This window comes from Phacochoerus africanus, chromosome 11, assembly GCF_016906955.1.
Source record: "Phacochoerus africanus isolate WHEZ1 chromosome 11, ROS_Pafr_v1, whole genome shotgun sequence".
In the NCBI taxonomy this organism is placed as follows: domain Eukaryota; kingdom Metazoa; phylum Chordata; class Mammalia; order Artiodactyla; family Suidae; genus Phacochoerus; species Phacochoerus africanus.
Genome location: NC_062554.1, coordinates 91790834 through 91807619, shown reverse-complemented (window position 1 = coordinate 91807619; position 16786 = coordinate 91790834). Strand labels below are relative to the sequence as shown.

The window sequence follows — 16786 nt, the reverse complement described above, 5'->3', positions numbered from 1 at the left end:
CTTGTGTTCAGTAACACAACTTCTCCATTTTTTTTCTTTGTGTTTCAAGTACTGGTCAAGCTCCTGGAAGGCCACCTACATCAGTACGGAGACAATAACTACAAACCTAAAAGGTCTAACACTATTGCTGAGGACTTAGGGCTACCATCTAGCATAGTATTTATTAGAGTTCTCCCTCCACCAAAAGTCTACAGTCTAAAAATTTTTTCATCCTAACTTCTAGGCCACTAGTCACTTGAAAAAACACAAAACTTCAAATTTGTCCCAAGTAACAAACCAATGGAGAGTTTTCAAAGGCAAAAATAAAATCATTATTGAAACTGAGCACGATCCTGTGAGGTCATCCTGGGTATAAGTACTTTTCTTGTTGTCCTGGACTGCCCCCCCCACCCCTTCTCTTGCTTTTAGGAATAGGCTTCATTCAGCCTCCTAGAAGTTCCAAAGAGCAGATTCAAACAGGTGCTAATCAGGGAAAGTGAAACAATGCAAAAACAAAGGAGGGATCAAGAAACAATAGTGCAGGAGTTTCAGCTGTGACCCAAGGGGATCATTCCCCAGCCAGCAAGTGGGTTAAGGACCCTGCAACTGCAGCTGGGATCTGATCCCTGGCCTGGGAACACCATTTCCCAAGGGTTGGTCAAAAAAGAAAAAAGAAAAAAAAAAAAAAACAGGAAACAATAACGCAGTGTTGGGGCAAAGTGCTAGCTCTTCCCCAAGAAATATACACAACATATCTGTGAGTTCTTCAGGGCAGGAACTAAAGTTCCCATCCAGGTGGAAAACTGTAACTTCAGAGGGAACACCAGACTCCTGGAACACCACCCTGTTATCTCACCACCAACCAATCAGAATAAAGTCATATATCCAGTAGCCCCCATCCCCAATTTTGCCTATAAAAATTTCTCCTCTAGGAGTTCTTCTGACTCAACAGAAAACAAAGCTGACTAGCTGACTAGCATCCAAGAGGATTCAGGTTCAATCCCTGGCCTCGATTAGCAGGTTAATGATCCGGCATTGCCATGACCTGTGGTGGAGGTCGTAGACACAGCTTGGATCTGGTGTTGCTGTGGCTGTGCAGTAGTCCAGCGGCTGCAACTCCAATTCAACCCCTAGCCTGGGAACTTCCAAATGCCTCAGATGCAACCCTAAGAAGCAAAAAAAAAAAAAAAAAAAAAATTCTCCTCTAACACCATCAGGGAGTTCCAAGTTTTTTGAGCATTAGTTGTCTCAGACTCCTTGCATGGAACCTTATGATAAACAAACACTGCACTTTCCTTTGCAACAACCCAGGGTCAGTAGATTGGCTGGGCTTCACCGTGTGCAGGAGAGTGGATCCAAGTTTGGTTCAGAAATGTTATCAACTTCATCATCATTATTATTTTGACCTAAGAGAGACTTCTGAATATTCTGAGGATTCCCAGAGGAAATTTCTCAGCAATTACAAAGGGAATTATACACAATATGGCCCAAAGGTAGAATTAAGGAGAGGACACCTCGAAGTATCTTGTAGAGTAGAAGAATCTGAAGAAAAGCAACAGGGCATGGTCCAAGTACCATCATCTCCAGTTGAATACCTCTATCTACTTCTCAAGTGCTTTGCTAGAGTCCTCTCCAACACCACTTCAAGCTATTGTCCTCAGGGCAAAACAAAAGTCATGATTTGAATAGTCACAATTTTAATTTCCAAATTTCACAAATTTAATTTTCTTCCATGGAGACATGTAAATTGTCAATAAACACATGAAAAGATGCTCAAATCACCAATCCTTATGATAGGGATAGAGTAGGCACAGGTAGTTCTAGAAATCCCAATAAAGGATCATAGAGAGGGAAACCTAGTTAATAACTATAAGTTAATAATCACTCGTTCAATAGAAGGAGGCAGGCTAGCTTGACTAGAGGAGGCTCGAGAATTGCCTCAGGTCATTGGGGGGGGGAGCAAACCAAGGGCAAGAATTTGAGGACTGCCCTTCTGATGATTTGAATACACACCTTACTGAATACTGAGGAGGAGCTACCTTGCCTGCCAGCTTGCATCTCTCACAAGCATCCTATCTTATTAAATCTATTTCTTGCCTATCACTTTGTCTCTCGCCGAATTCCTTCTGCGGGAGGCACGAAGAACCTGAACGTCAGTAAGTGCAGATACCGGGTGAGTGATTCTATTTTAAAACTGTGGGTTCAGGGAGTTCCTGTTGTGGCACAACAGAAACAAATCCAACTAGGAACCATGAGGCTGTGGGTTCAATCTCTGGCCTTGCTCAGTGGGTTAAGGATCTGGCATTGCCCTGAGCTGTGGTGTACGTCACAGATATGACTCAGATCTGGCATAGCTGTGGCTGTGGCATAGGCCAGCAGCTGTAGCTCCAGCTATACCTCTGACTGGGCCCCAGCCTAGCAATTTCCATATGCCACAGGGGCAGCCCCAAAAAGAAAAAAAAACAAAACTGTGGGTTCAAATCCCGAAAATCCCAATCTTCATTTAGGCTGGGTTCGAGACCCAGAACGTGGGTTCAAGTCCCAATCTGTGTGCTGGCTAGGTTCAGGCCTTTAGTGATGTCAGTTTCACTTAGGGAAATGCAAATTAAAACCACAATGAAATACTACCTCATATCCATTAGAATTGGCTATGAAGGGTGTCAGAACATGCCACCCCAGAATATGCCACTTTGGTATAAGGATTATTTTGAGCTGAAGATAAACGAGAAACAGCACATACAAAAGGCCTCCCTGTTCTCCCCCTTTCTACCTAAAAGCAAGACATTAATTTCCCACAAGAAAGGTGAGAACACTCTTATCACAGCAGACAGGGAGCTGATGCAGAGACAAATCTGTACAAACACTCCTTACTAAAACAAACCTCATCTTCCATTAGTTTCCCCCATTTATTTACCTTCCCCCAATCTACTGCCTTCAGAAATTCAAACTCCTTTTTCCTTCATCTTGGCACATTTTCACAATTTACGGCTCTTTGTTTAAATGGTATATATGCTCTCAGGACAAACTGCTTCTTTGGAGTTTTCATTTCATTTCTGTGATGCCCACCATTTGCATATAAAATAATCCTTTTTCTCCTGTTAACCTGCTGTCAGTTTAGTTTGCAGAGACCCAGGCACTGAACATAAAAATGCAGATGAAAAGTTTTCTTCTCCCACAGCAACTATAAAAAAAACAAAAAACAAGTGTTGGTACAGATGTGAAGAAACTCAAACTCTTGTGCACTGCTGGTGGAAATGTAAAATGATACAGGTGCTGTGGAAATTAGTATGGCAGTTCTTAAAAAAAAATTAAACACAGAATACCATTTGTCCACTTCTGGGTATAATTACAAAAGAACTGAAAGCAGTGACTCAAAGAGAGACTTGTTATACCCATGTTCACTGTAGCACTGCAAGGTGGAAACAACACAAGTATCCATCAACAGATGAACAGATAAAATGTGACATATACATATAGGGAAATACTATTCAGCTTTAAAAGGAAATAAAATTCTGATACAAGCTACAACACAGATGAACATTAAAGGCATTATATTACATTAAAGAGGCCAGATTCGAAAAGACAAATGTATGATTCCACATATATAAGTACCTAGAACAGTTAGATACATCGAGATAGAAAGTAGGATGGTAGTTACCAGTGGCTGGGGGGATAAGAGAATGGAGTTATGGTTTAAAGTTTAGAGTACAGAGTTTTACTCTAGGATGAAGAAAAAGTTCTAGAGATGTATAATAGTGATAGTTGCACAAGAAAATGAATACTTAATGCTACTGAACTATACACTTAAAAATGGTTAAAATGGTACATGTAATTTTTTTTAACCATACACAAACAGTCATATCATATCACTCCCCTGCTTTAAAATTCTGCTATGTGTCCTCACTGTACTTAAAATTAAAACTCTACTGAAATGGAACAGGACACTGTGGGGCCCTCCTAGGTACAAAAAGCCTTTCCATGTTCCTGTTTCTTGTTTGTAGAGAAAAGCTTCGGCCTCCTAGGCCTTCCCTGAGTTCCAAAGGGCAGATTCAAACAGTTATTAATCAGGGAAGAGAGGGAATACAGAAACAAAAGAGGATTAGTCAAGAAATAACAGTGCTGGAGGTTCCCGTGTGGTGCAGTGGGTTAAGGATCCTGCATTGCAACAGCTATGACCCAGGTTTGATCCCTGGCCCAGGAACTTCCACATGACATGGGTGCAACAACAACAAAAAAAAGATGATGCAAAAATAATAATAATAATAATAATAATAATGCTGAGAAAACAACTGCTGAACACAAGATTTCCCAGAGTTCAGGTTGTTCGGTTTTTGTTTTTGTTTTTCTGGCCACAGCTATGGCAATGCCTGATCCTTAACCCACTGGGCCAGCCCACCGGATCAAAACTGCATCACCACAGAGACACCACCAGATTCTTAACTCAATGAGCTACAGTGGGAACTCTCAGAGTTCAGGGTTCTTGAGCACAGCCACCCATTCTCCTTGCATAGCCCTTGCAATAAACCCTTCTCTGCTCCAAACTCACATTTCGGTTTGCTCAGTCTTACTGTGCATCAGGCACACAAACTTGTGTTTGGCAACAGTACCACAGTCCAGAAGGCTCTGCACAGCTGACTACCACCCTTATCTCTATCTGTCCTAATCCCATACCACTTGCTCACTGTGCTACAGCTAAGCCAGGACAAACACACCAAATTCTTTCTGACCTCCAAGTCTATACATCTATCCTCCTGCTTGGAATGCTCTCCCCATGGCTTACTTCTTTTAATCCTTTAGTATTTAGCTCAAATGTTACCTCTTCAAAAAGGAGCACTCCCACTCCTACTCCACCTCCAGCCTCAAGGCATTCTCTATTGGAGATTAATAATCTCCAATGAAATTATGTACAGTACTGTACTCCCTCAGTATCCACAGGGGATTGGTTCCAGGACTCCCAGTGGATACCAAAATCCATAGGTGCTCAAGTCACTCACATAAAGTGGCATAGTATTTGCATATAACCTATACACATCCTCCTGTATACTTTAAATCACCTCTAGATTACTAATACTACCTAATACAGTGTAAATGCTAAGTAAATAGCTGTAAATACAATTTAAGCACTGTAGAAATAACTGCCTACTAGAAGCCAATTCAATTTTGTTTTTTTAACTTTCTGGGATTGTTTCTTTCAATATTTTCAATCTACAGTTGAATCCACAGATGTGGAACCTGAAGGTACAAAGGGCTGACTGTATTCTATCTTTAAGACCTTAACTAAATTATCTCCTTAAACCCTAATAACCTCACTTACAGCATGGACACATTACCTACCCAATACTTGTGAGGATAAATAACACCTCATACCTCACATTAAATATTAACATTTATTAGTAGTATCAGGTACTTAGAAATGCCAGTAATTCTTAATCTGAGTAACCTGAGTTAATACAGGGGATGTTTTATTAGACCCAAATAAAACTCCTGACTGGCTCTCATGTCTCTCCATAATCTAGTCCCCAAAGATCAAATTTATTTCCCATTAAGTCACAAAAATATCCCAATCATACTAATCTTCTCACTTTATCATGCAATAGCAATAATAATGTTACCTGAAAACTGGGTTCGTGTCCTGGTGGGTGTCAAGCCAAAAGACACAACCAAGCCAAAGATCAGAAGGAAGGATTTATTATTACTTGCAGCAAGTAAAGAGAGAACAGGCATCTTTCCCAAAGCAGTCTCCTGGAACAGCAAAACTGAGGAATTTTTAAGGGTACAGGCACATTCATGAAGGGGCGTGGGTAATCCAAGCTTTAGCTGTTGAAGTCAGAAGGGTCAGAAAAGATCACTATCATCCCTTAGGTTCTAGTTGATCTATTGGTTGAGGGCTTCAAGCTCATCTTTCCCACTGAAACAGAATTGGGAGTCTTTATAACTGATGTATTGTCTTTGTTTGAATGTTTCTGCATTCTCTACTAAGAATGAACATTACTTACCGAGACCTGTTCAAGGGCCAGCATTATGGCCAGGTTTAGATCACAAAATAGCTTAGGGCAAAATGACTTATGTGAAGAAAGCCATGCCTGGTTCTCTTTCTCTGGGGAACCCCTACTCTATCTGCTTACAATAATATTTTACATCTACATGATATTTTTATTTACCAAACATGTTTCCTAACATCCTCACATTCAGCTACTTAACATGCTGTCAAGCTGCAGGCTTGAAAAAATTTCTTCTCACAATCTGTGAAATAGTGCATTGGTAGTAGACAATGAAGGCCTTACCCAGTCCTAAAAAATGACATAATTAGCATGTTGTTGATTCCTCTTCCATATAGCCTAAAATGAGACTAGAGCATCTGCTTAAACGCTACGTTAGCCAGATGGACTCCAAAACCTCACAACCTTCTTCTAGCCCACTTTGACCATCTTCTCTCACATCTCACAGCACCTGACTTTATACCACCTGACTGTACACATCATATTATCCAATTGAAACAGAAGGGAAGGGGGTAGGGCACATCCTTTAGCATAAGAATGACATGGAATTCTCACTATGGTACAACGGGATAGGCAGTGTCTCTGGAGTGCTGGGATGCAGTTTTAATCCCCAGCCCAAAAGAGCGGGTTAAGGATCCAGCCTTGCAGCAACTTCGGCTCAGATCTGATCCCTGGCCTGGGAACTCCATATACCATGAGACAGCCAAAATAAATAAATAAATAAATAAATAATAAAAAATTTCAAAAACAGAACAAGAATGACAAAGTTGGAGTTCTCTTGTGGCATAGCAGGTTAAGAATTCAGCAATGTTGGAGTTTCTGTCACGGCACAGTGGAAACGAATTCAACTGGGAACCATGAGGTTTCGGGTTCAATCCATGGCATTGCTCAGTGGGTTAAGTATCCAAGGGTTGCCATAAGCTGTGGTGTAGGTCGCAGACGCGGCTCAGATCTGGTGTTGCTATGCCGCTGGCGTAGGTCGGCAGCAACAGCTCCAATTAGACCCCAAGCCTGGAATCTCTATATGCCTCGGGTGCAGCCCAAAAAGGACAAAAGACAAAAAAAAAAAAGGTAATAAATCAATCCACTTCTTACCTATCACTTTGCCTCTTGCTGAATTCCCTCTGTGTTTAGACATAAATAACCTGAGCTCCAGCAAGTCCTGACACCATGTGTGCAATTTCACTAAAAGATAGCAGGTTGAAGTACTAATCTGGGTTTTGGCTGGGTTTAAGGCTCAGCCCTTGAGTTCAGATCCCTCTGAGTTGTGCAGTCTCACAAGCCTGAGTGTGAGCCTTGTCTCTTTAAGTCCCAGGTCCCTTAAGGGCAAGAGTAATGAGCCCTACACTGCTACCACAAGTCCCACAGAGCATGGAAAACTATCAGCAGAGATGCCTTATATTTACTTTAAACATACCCCTGAGCCTAACCCCACCTTCTCCCAAACACCAATGTGATCTCCTTGTGATGGTATTTGGGGCTGGAGATGCAAATTTCAAGATAAAATTAGTCAGCAGGTTCTATATCCACAGCTTAAACTAACTGCAGATAGAATATATTTGAGGGAAAAAAAATAAATTCCAGGAAGTTCCAAAAGGCAAAACTTGAATCTGTCATGCACTAGCAACTCTTTTTTTTTTTTTTTGGCCACCCACAGTATATGGAAGTTCCTAGGCCAGGAATCAAATTTGAGCCACAGCTGCAGCAATGCAAGATCCTTACCTCACCGTTCCAGGCTGGGGATTGAAATTGCATCCCACTGCTTGAGATGCCCCTGATCCTGTTGTGCCACAGCAGGAACTCCTGATAACTATTTACATAGCATTTACATTGTATTAGGTATTTCACGTAATCTAGATATAGTTGAAAGTATATAAGAGGACTGTGTACAACTGTGTAGTTCTTGTTATACATGCAACTAACATACCACTTTATATAACCAACTTAAGAATTCCATAGATTTTGGTATCCATGGTGTGACGTGGTAGAAGTGGGATTGCTCCTGGAACCTATGCCCCGTGGATACCAAGAGACAACTGTATCTTCAATTATCCATTTCTAGGCTAAAAGAACCCAAGAAGAAATCTAGTCTAATCTTCTCATATTTCAGATGAAGGAACTAAAGCCCAAGGATATAAAGTATCTTGCCTAAAATGAGACAAACAGCTAGTGCAGAAACTGTATTGGTGCACAATACAAGTCCTAACTCACTATTTAAATTTTTCTCTACACCATACTATCTCCCTTACCTCCATTAGAAAAACTGTGTTTGTAAATACTGAATGAATTGCAATATTAAATGAACCTTATTCTTTTCTGCTTTAATGGAATGTAACAAGAAAACAGTAATGGTAATTTAGGGCAATAAGCATCAAATTGTGAAGATAAATAATTTGGACTATTCTTTAAATTATCAAGTTGGCATATTAAAGTTTCAAATATATATACTCACATAAAGTATTACAAACATGCAAGAAGAATTTAAGAAATCTTTGGAGTTCTCATCGTGGTGCACTGGAAACAAATCTGACTAGGAACCATGAGGTTTCAGGTTCAATCCCTGGCCTTGCTCAGTGGGTTACAGATCCAGGGTTGCTGTGAGCTGTGGTGTAACCTGGCAGCTGTAGCTCTGTTCGACCCATAGCCTGGGAACCTCCATACGCCGCATGTGTGATCCTAAAAAGAAAAGAAAAAAATCTTAGATTTTAGGTGTTTTTTAAACAGGCAAAAAAACTACAACAGAAAAAACATGAAGCAAAACAAAGATAAATTCAAGGTCTTCTGGATGTAGATAACTTCACCATGATCAGCAAATAAGAACGAACACATTTTCAGAAAAAAAAGAACTGGGAGGTTGGAGAGGAAAGCAGAAAAACCCATGCCTACTAAACACGACCTTTACTACAAGCAGTTTCCTCTTACAACATGAAAGAATTTGATTTATTCATTCATCTGCTCCCTTATTCATTCACAATATTTATTACAGTGCCTACTATGTGCCAGAAACAGGAGATGTGAAAGATGAAAGAAGGTAAGACAAGATTCCCACTCTTTTAGAGATTATGCTTTAGTGAAAGTGGGATGGTAAATAAGCAAACAAAGAAACAAACTAATATGAGCTTGTGATAAATCGCTATGGAGAAAATAAACACGTTGATATGAGAATGCATGGAGTTGGTATGAGGTATGAGGTCAAGAAAGGCCCTCTAAGGAGGTCTAAGAAGCAGCATAGGGGACTGGTCCCAATTTCTTTCCCACTGAAACCTCTGAAATTATCTTCCAACCAGAATCTTGGGAGCAGGCAGTCAATTCCTTATTCCTACTCTCTTCAGACAAACACTAGAATGAGATGGTTCCCAATACAACATGGAATGGCCTGGTTTGGAGAAATTGTCCAAAGTCAACAGAAGGAGACCCACAAGCAAAGAAGGCTTTGTACTCCCCTTTCTTAGGAGAATGGCAGTTCTGTTGCTCAGTAACATAGAAACAGTAATGATCTGACATGGTGGTCTTTACACAGAAAAACGTACTCTTACTGGCTTTTTCTAATATGAAGGAGACAGGGTAAGATGAAGTAGGAATAAAGTTTAGTCTAGGTACCAATCCTAAGGCATGTTTGTTTTGTTTTGTTTTAGGGCCATACCTGAGGCATATGGAGGTTCCCAGGCCGCAGCCCAAAAAAATTTTAAAAAAGACAAACTCTCACCCCAGGATTCCAGCGTTTTTTCAAAAGCAAGGAACAGAAATCAACTTAAAAAAAAGCAAAAGTATAACCTATAATTTTTTTTAGGTTTTTTTAATAATGATTTTTATTTTTTCCATTATAGCTGATTTACAGTGTTCTGTCAATTTCCTGCTGCACAGCAAGGTGACCCAGTCACACATACATGTACACATTCTTTTTTCTCACATTATCATGCTCCATCACAAGTGACCAGACATAGTTCCCTGCTATACAGCTGGATCCCATTGCTTATCCATTCCAAAGACTATAGTTTGCATCTATTAACCACAAATTTCCAATCTATCCCACTCCCTCCCCCTTGGCAACCACAAGTCTGTTCTCCATGTTCATGATTTTCTTTTCTGTGGAAAGGTTCATTTGTGCCCTATATTAGATTCCAGATATAAGTGAAATCATTGTCTTTCTCTGACTTCACTTAGTATGAGAGCCTCTAGTTCCATCCATGTTGCTGCAAATGGCATGATTCTGTTCTTTTTCTATAGCTGAGTAGTATTCCACTGTGTATATATACCACATCTTAATCCAATCATCTGCCAATGGACATTTAGGTTGTTTCCATGTCTTGGCTATTGTGAATAGTGCTGCAATGAACATGCAGGTGCATGTGTCTTTTTCAAGGAGAGTTTTCTCCGGGTATATGCCCAAGAGTGGAATTGCTGGGTCAAATGGTAGTTCTATGTATAGTTTTCTATTGGTCTCCTGAGGTACCTCCATCTGTTTTCCATGGTGGTTATACCAATTTACATTCCCACCAACAGTGCAGGAGGGTTCCCTTTTCTCCACACCCTCTCCAGCATTAGTTATTTGTGGATTTGTCACTGATACTTTTTAAACAACACAATCAAAATCCAGAAACCATCACAATAGACTGTACACAATACAGATTTTGTGAAATGTTTTTTTCAGTTTTATATATGTACACGTGTGTGTATATATATCTTTTTTATAAACATACACACATGAACACAGTTATTTATCTATGGAGTCTTGAGGTACAAAAACATCCTGCTATGGGTTTCAGTCAAAAATATTAAAAACACTACATTTCACACTGCCAATCTTGAAATACTTCTTTGTATTTTTACGCAAACACTGCAATAACAAGACTATAAACATTAATGGATGGCTAATCCTACCTTAGAAGTCTCTCCTTCAAATCCCATTTTTGCATATATTCGGTGCTCTACTTTTTGTGCTGCTGGGACTCTAGCTAAAGTAACTATCAACTGCAAGAGCAGCAACAAGCAAGCAGAGAAGCTGTCACTCAGCCAAAGGTGCTACTATAATCACTGCCTATTGGTCTCCTAAGGAATTTATAGTTGGAGACAAGATATTTTTACAAAAAGACACAGTGTGTTCACTAGAGCTCAGAGGTACAGATAATTCTAAAAAAAGTACTCCACAGACTTGCTTTTGAATGTACTTTCAGGGGAAAAGGCTCATTTCTAAAATATTTTCTCTATTCTCTACATAATATTGCCTGAGGCTAATATCTGGGGAGAAAAATTTAACAAGGGACACAGCCATGCATGCCTAATTAGATCTAAGATTTTAAATGTGAACTGCCGGAGTTCCCGTCGTGGTGCAGTGGTTAGCGAATCCGACTAGGAACCATGAGGTTGCAGGTTCGATCCCTGCCCTTGCTCAGTGGGTTAAGGATCCGGCATTGCCGTGAGCTGTGATGTAGGTCACAGACAGGGCTCGGATCCCACGTTGCTGTGGCTCTGGTGTAGGCTGGCGGCTACAGCTCCGATTAGACCCCTAGCCTGGGAACCTAGAGAGCGGCCCAAGAAATGGCAAAAAGACTAAATAATAAATAAATGTGAACTGCCTGGGAAAGGACACCAAAGTTCAAGTTAAGATATAGAAATATCGTATCTCAAGGTATCAGATCATTTTTAGATGGCATATTGGGGAGAGGAGACTAAAGACAAGAGCACTGAAGAATACAAACCTTAAGGCAAAAGGAAGCTACTCAATCACTACAGCACAGTAAAAGTTTAATCCAAAATATATTATGTACTAGTAGATATTTCTGTCACAGAGCTTGACCTGCCCACTGCCTCAGCCAATCATGTTTTGTGCCACATGACCCCACCGTCCTTTTCACAGCTAATTAAACCAGCACTAAGCACCCTCGCCTAAGGCCTGGAACAAAAATAGGCCCCTTGAAAAAAAAAAAAAAAGGTGTTGGGAGTAAGAGTAAAAAGAAAAAGAAATCACAGAAAGAAACCAAGAAGTTGAACTATGGGATTGACAAACTCAAGTTCTATAAAACATAAGCAAAGAGATACACAGTAGGGAGGAAGAGAACTAACCATGTTAAAAATACAGAAAACACATACAGCTCAAGAAAAACAGTGATGAAGTAGTTAGTAGAGATTCTTGTTTGGCAGCTTTCTAGCTCTTTTGTGTGTGTCCCCTTCCTCAAGGTGGGGGAGGGAGGACTAAGACAAAAATAAAGGACTCTAAGGGTTTACACTATTTTTTTCCACATTAAAAAAGAACTTATCATTGAAAAGTCTGAGTAAGAAGAGTCCTTGGCATCGGACCAATTCACTATTTGAGAGATGAGGAAATTGAGCCTACAAAGGAAATTAAGGTTATACAGATAGTGACAGAACCAAGACAAAAACCAAGGTCTTGTATTTCCACAGTCATTAATCTCTGTCCTATACGGCACTAAATATCACCAACACAGAAACATATTTTCCTCAAAATGTGTACTTCTGCCAACACATCTGTAAATGAATCAGAAATCTTTATGCGCTTTATGTCATTTCCCACAGTTTAAATAAGTTTTTCACTTATTTATTCTGTGGCTCTCTAGTGTCCTTATGAAATATATTCATTAGATTTCTCTTTTTCTTAATTATTTTTTAAATGCATCTGTCACTCAAGACATTAAACAAAATTCATGAGGCTCCACTGGCTTTTCCCCACTGTAACTGTAAATTCAAAAACAGCACTACTCAGGGAGTTTTCTTGTGGCGCAGTGGGTTAAGTATCTGGCAGTGTCACTGCAGTGGCTTGGGTTGCTGCCGTGGTGCAGGTTCAATCTCTGGCTTGGGAACTTCCACACGCCGCCCTCTGGGCCAAAAAAAAAAAAAACACTAGCATTACTCAGAACATGTTATTTCACATACTGCTGAACAGTGTTTGAGCTCAAAGTAGTACAGAACAGACATTCTAAATAAAAACAATTTCAACTAAGGACCAGAAAAATTTCCTTGAAGAAAAACATCACCTCTATCAGTAAAATTCAGGAGAAAACAGTTCAAGAACAACTGAATCTAAAGCACTAATGGGAAACGTTTCAAGTCATTCCTTAGAAAATTTATTGCAATCATTCAACTTATTCTGAGAACAAAAACTACAACTTGGAAACACAAATCCCAAAGGGGGAAAACTACTAGCCAGCGGGAAAGTGTAGAGAAAGAAAAATACTGAACTAGGGTAAAGTGATGAAGCCCCACTAAGGATTGCAGAACACCTAGATGTTTACTCTGCCAAAACAAATACTTGAGCTCCTCTAAGGATCCCCCACAGGACTCAGCTGGGAGTGGGGGTGGGGTGAATAAGTCCTTGTATCTCTAAAGCTGATCTACAGCAGAGTCATCAATTTCCTAAGAACCTCCTCAACCATCTTAAAACTGCGGAAACTGAGAAGACTGCATATTTTAAAGAATTCCTGTCTTAGGTTTAAGGTGAATAAAGTATATAAAGTGAAGAATACACGACCCGGAGTGCTTATGATTAAACAAGGAAAAACAACATCTAGATGCCACTTCAGTATAGCTAATGTAAGTATCAAACTCAAAGAATTTTTTCATCAAATGAAGAATTCATGGCGTTTGTAAGCATACTATTTCTTATTCCAGCATCTTAAAAGCTGTGTGTTGTTACTGCCACTTGATTGATGAGAAAACTCAGGCTTAGAGCCTTTAATTAACCAAGGTCACTAAGGCCAGGCAGTGAGTCGATTAGGCTGGAATCGAAATTGTCTGAGCCACTCTTACTTAATAAGGCTTGTGAGACCAGCCACAGTCGACACAACAGTTTAAGTTCATCCCTATTAGTCATCCAGGAGCTAAGTTTCGAAGAGAAAAGTGAAAAAGGGCATTTGACTTTCTAAGTAGAACAGAACTGAGCTGTCAGAAACAGAAAAAGAAGAGAGTGCTACTGCCGCACGGGCGCTCCATCCCCTCAGCTCTGGACCGGCGCTCCTCCGCGCCAGCTGCCGCGGGACGAAGTCCGCCGCGCTCGGTTCTCCGCCCAGGGCCCACGGAGCTGCGACTGTCAGAATCGAAGGGCAGGGACAAAGAGCCTCCCGACCGTGACCCGGGGCTGACGGACAGTGCCCGAGCCGGGTCTCCACAGCCGCCGGGTAGCAGCAGCCCCGATAGGGCGGGGGGCGGGGCGCGGCGGAGAAGGGGCGGCCGCCCTGCTCGAGAGGATCCGCGAGAGGCGCGGCCGAGCCGGCGGAGATGCCTCCACCCGCCGCTTCCCACTTGCCCCCGCCGCTTCCCTCTTGCCCCCTCCTCATTACCTTGTCTCTGGGCTTCTCGTCACCGTCGCCGACGCCAACGGGCTCCCGAACCAAAACGGCGCAGCGAAATCCGAATAACAGACGTTCAGCGGCGTCCCGCGCTTGGGAAGCAGCCTTCAGGTCGGAAGGAGGAAGGCCGAGCACTGGGAGTCACAGACAAGATTGATTCCCGGGTTGTGGAGATTCTACTCCTCTCACCCCTCACACTCCGCTTCCGCTCCGCCTCCTGGCCCGGCCCTTCCCCCCACTTCGGAGACCTGCTGGCCGCGGCGCGCGGCATTGTGGGGGATGTAGTCCCCGGAATGCGGAAGCGGCGGCACGTGCTTCTAGCCGCCGCACACCTACTCCCGGTCAGGATGACGCCGTTGCGTGGCAACTGGAGAGGGCGGCCAGCTCCTTCTTTGGAATCCGGGATGAGCTTGAGGGAGGCGTGCTTTCTACTTTAATTCGTTGCAGCTGCTGAAAGAAGAGCGTGGGCGGCTCAATCAAATCCTCCAGCTGGGAATCAGCAATTACACACTGCTGGCTTGAGGTAGAAGGGCTTAGCAGTGATTTAAAGTATACTACTAACAAGAATGCCGGTTATTGCCCTGGAATGTTCTTAGCCAATGGAGTAAGGCAAGAAAAATAAAAGGACTAAAGACTGAACATGAAGGGAAGAAATTAATAATATTATGTGGCAAATCGAAAAGAATTAAAGATAAAATGTTACAATCAATGAGTTCAACAAAGTTAATAGATCCAATTCATATTTCTATACTCCAGGAAAAAAGAGAACTGAATTTTTTCCGTTAGAAATTTGAAGCTTACAATAGCGTCAAACAAGTATCAAATATGGAGGAATAAATCAATCAAAGATATGCAAGACTTACATGAAGAAAAACAATTTTTTTTTCAGGACCTCACCCGAAGCATACGAAGGTCCCCAGGCTAGGGGTCCAATTGGAGCTATAGTCCCTGGCCTACGACTAGCAAAGTCACATCCAAGCCCAGTCTACAACCTACACCACAGCTCAAGGCAACATAAGATCCTTTACCCATTGAGAGAGGCCAAGGATCGAACCCGAAACCTCATGGTTACTATTCGGATTCGTTTCCGCTAAGCCATGACAGGAACTCCAAAAAAATTTTTTTAATTGCTGCCCTGAAACATATGGAAGTTCCCAAGCCAGGGATTGAATGAGTCACAGCTGTGCCCTATGCTGCCCGTAGCACCAGATCCTTTAACCCGTTGAGCTGGGCAGGGGATCAAAACCATATGTCAGCAGCGGTCCAAGGTGCTGCAGTCAGGTTCTTAATCCTCTGTGGCACAGCAAGAACTCCAAAAAAAAACATTTTAAAACACTGAAAAAGACCTAAACAAATAAGCGATGATAATATATGTTCACAAATTGGAAGTTTCAGTACTGAAAGATATCAGTTCTCCCCAGATTTATCTGTAGATCCAGTGCAATTCCGCATAAATCTCAGTGTGTGTGTGTGTGTGTGTGTGCGCGCGAAGACCAAAAGAAACTTAAGAAGCTAATTTAAAATTTTATGCAAGAGCACAGAGTTCCCATCGTAGAGCAGTGGTTAACAAATCCGACTAGTTGCAGGTTCGATCCCTGGCCTTGCTCAGTGGGTTAAGGATCCGGCATTGCCGTGAACTCTGGTGTAGGTCGCAGACGCAGCTTGGATCCCGTGTTGCTGCGGCTGTGGTGTAGCCGACGGCTACAGCTCTGATTCGACCCCTAGCCTGGGAACCTCCATATGCCACAGGAGCAGCCCTAGAAAGGCAAAAAAAATATAAATAAAAAATAAAATTTTATGCAAGGGCAAAGACAGGCATACATGGGGAAGAGAAGGAAGTAAAAGAAAGAAGAGGAGAAAGCTTTGTGAAACCAGATAGCAAGCTTTATTATAAAGCCATAATCATTAAGGCAGTGTGGTATTGGATCAAGGATACACCATTTATACCAACAGAACAGAATAAAGAGACCAGAAAATCTCATCCATACATGGGAATTTGATTTATATTGTCATGAGGTAATGCAACGCAATACTTAAAGAATGGTTTTCAATAATCGATGCTGGGACAAATTTCCATTTAGAAGAAAAAAAGTGAAATTGGGCTCTTCATATTACACACAAAAAAATCATTTCCGGGTGGATATTAGATTATAAATTTGAAAGGCAAGATAATAAAGCTTTTAGAAGATAAAATAAGAGCATATCTCCATGACTTCAAGGGTAGGAGTAGACTTTTTAAATTAATCCAAAAGCACTAATTATAATAGAATAAACTATACATCATCTACATTAATATTTTAAGGCTTGGTTTCATCAAATGACACCTCATTAAAAGAGCTAAGGAATTCCTGCTGTGGCACTGTGAGTTAAGGATCTCGCATTGTCACTGCCATGGTGCAGGTTTGATCCCCATCCCAGCACAGTGGGTTAAGTATTCAGTCTTAGCACAGCTGTGGCACAGGTCGCAGGTGCAGCAGCTCAGATTTGCTCCCTGGCCAGGAACTT

At 41.4% G+C, this 16786-nt stretch overlaps 1 protein-coding gene across 2 annotated transcripts in view; it reads right to left on the bottom strand.

Moving 5' to 3' along the window:
- Positions 1-14522, bottom strand: part of CCDC126 (coiled-coil domain containing 126) — a 45685-nt gene extending 31163 nt beyond the window's left edge. The window contains exons 1-2 of one of the 2 annotated variants that reach the window (XM_047753606.1): positions 14273-14522; positions 2894-3160 (exon numbers count right to left, since the gene is read on the bottom strand). The gene's annotated coding sequence lies outside the window, so the exon portion shown is untranslated. The remainder of the gene's footprint in view (positions 1-2893; positions 3161-14272) is intronic. The other variant, XM_047753605.1, reaches the window with a different exon arrangement.
- Between the last annotated feature and the right edge of the window lie 2264 nt (positions 14523-16786).